Genomic DNA, 2,667 nt, shown 5'->3' with positions numbered 1-2,667 from the left:
CTCTCTCTCTCTCTCTCTCTCTCTCTCTCTCTCTCTCTCTCTCTCTCAAATGTAAGTTTGCTTCATTGGCAAGATCACAATAAGGAAAGAAGAACATTGTGTGGGGTTGGGCACCCAAACATTACACCACTATTGTGCTTTCCGCAAGAGTTTTAGATTTGGCTGCATGAATTTGTCGGTTACAATGTTTTTTTGTTATTTCATAATAATTATCTAAAAATGTTTCAAAACTTTCCTGGGTGGAAATAACTCTAATTTTTCAGGTAAAATAAAGACACATTTCCGAGTTTAGTTAATATGTTTGGGCTGAGTTGTCATTCACCGATTATTGGACACTTTACTTGTCTTATATGCTGATTTGCAAACTGTAGAGAGATTGCACTTTTTTCCAAGTTCAGCTGATCTACACTAGTTATTTTCATGTATCTTTAATTTATTATTTGGTGGTTTATCAATTCAACACTGTCTGTACTTTGCCTATAATTAGTGCCAAATTACACAGTTCTCTCAAGGAATTTTCCAAGTACATTTTTAGGAATATATGGACCCCATTCAGCCACAAGAGTATTAGTGAGCTACTGATGTTGGACAATAGGACGTGGCTCGCAGACAGTGTTTCACTAGACCTTTTTCACAATAGACATTTTCAACAGCAGGAAAAAAACAGATGTAACTGAAAACATTAATGATGGCTATGTTGCATTTAGGGGTTTGAGTTTCATGGCCCTGCTATTATTGCAGGCTGGTTCACTTAAAAAGCTTCCTGGGATGCTTAAAGCAGCAATCAATGTTTATATAATAACAGTGGATCAAATAATTATATTTACTGAGAAAGGTGCTGCTTGTAGTGAAAAACCACACAGCTAATTATTACCCAACTCTGCAGTTCCTCTTAGCTCGAAGGAATGTTTTAGCCTTTTTTGGCTAATTGTTTTGGTTTTGCAGCCACACCTTTGAAACTAGGTCCAGCATCAAACCACAGACAAAGTTATCAACTATAGCTGCTGAACATATTGCTGCATTGAGTAATGAAAGAGCAGATATGAAAGATTTGGAGGAGAGCAAAAGAGAGTTAAAAGGAAAGTAAATATTGAACTTACATTCATCGGGTTGCTTGAAACATGACGCCAATAAACGCCAAAGTTTCAGAGGTGTTGGACGGGGTTGTGGGCAGGCCAGTCAAGATCTTTCACATCAAACTCAGAAAACCATTTGTGGATTTTCCTTTCTTTATGTAGGCGTTGTCATGTTGAAACAGGAAAGGGCCTTCCCCAAACTGTCGCTGCAAAGCTGGAAGGACACTATTGTGTAAATAGCCTTGTCTGCTGACTGTATGCAATGAATATTTCTCTTAGGGGGCCTGTCCAAAAACATAAAACACAGCCTCATGCCACAAGTATAGGAAGCTATGTGAACAGGGGTGTCCCTATACATTTGGCAATGTAGTTTAAGTACATCATTAGAAACTTTGTAAGACAACAAGTGCATGTGGTACACATGATGAAGTAAAAGATGTTGATTAGTCAAAAACATGAATAAATCAAAAGGTCTCACTTCTTTCTCTCCATCTTGTTCTTAGTACTATATAACCGGAGCTGTGACAAGATTCTTCAGACCAGAGCCCACTAACATCTCCAGCAACGACACAAACTCCATCCAGGAAACCTCAGTTGACAGCGAGCCCGCTAACCTTGGTCCCCCAGAGGGTGAGGCTAGCGGAAGGGGGGTCGATGAGGAACAGCCTCTTGCGACAGCCTCTCTGCTGAGCTCTTCTAGGCCACTTGTTGCCTGGGAACTTTGCACCACAGACATCGACTTAGGAGCTGATGAAGAAAGCATGCAATACAAAACCCAGCTGAGCGAAGGCAGCCAGAGAAAAGCATCTGAGAAAGGTGAGAACACGAGAGAGGAACAGTGCCCCCAAGTGGGAAATGATGATGCAGGGCTGCTGGTCGCAAAAGATGACAAACAAGAAGAAAACGGAGATCAAAAATTGAGTACTGGCGGGAGAGATGAGACGCCGGATAATAGTGCGTTTGAAGAGCATGCAAACACCAGGTCACTAAAACTCACAGGTGATGCAATGAGTGAAGACATGGAGGAAAGTGGGAGAAAAGCTGGTGCTGAGGAGGAGACTAAGAGGGCAATGACACCGGAGGATCCTCAAAACATGGGTGAAACCATGAGAAACGTAAAGGAAGCAGAAAATGAAATGCAGCGTGAAGATGAAAAAGATTTACAGGCCGAAGACGTTGAGGTAAAATTGCATCCGATCACAGATTTGAGTGTAGAAGAAGAAGATAACGTGCACATAGAAGAGGCAAAGATGCAGAAGAACGAGGCAGATTCAACGGTGACGCAAGAGGAAGTGGAAAATGGTGATGGTGTACCAGAGCTGGCCTGTGAAAACAAGAACAAGTCTGATGAGGGAGCAAAGCAATATAAAAGTCAGCTGTCCGTCTGTGAGGAGTCGTCAGATGACGACAGAGATTTCAAGGGAGACCCAGGCTTTACTTCACAGCATGTTGAATTACAAATGGCCTACGACAAAAGTGGCATTGAGTCTGAGGATCAGTCGTTTGTTGTCGAGCAAGAGCATGTGATGGCTCATAGAAGTGAGAGTGATAATGTTGAGGATGCAGAGGAGGAGGAGGAGGAGGAGGAGGA

This window comes from Anarrhichthys ocellatus, unplaced genomic scaffold, assembly GCF_004355925.1.
Source record: "Anarrhichthys ocellatus isolate YVR2014 unplaced genomic scaffold, GSC_Weel_1.0 scaffold4, whole genome shotgun sequence".
NCBI lineage: Eukaryota > Metazoa > Chordata > Actinopteri > Perciformes > Anarhichadidae > Anarrhichthys > Anarrhichthys ocellatus.
This window is presented reverse-complemented; position numbering follows the sequence as displayed.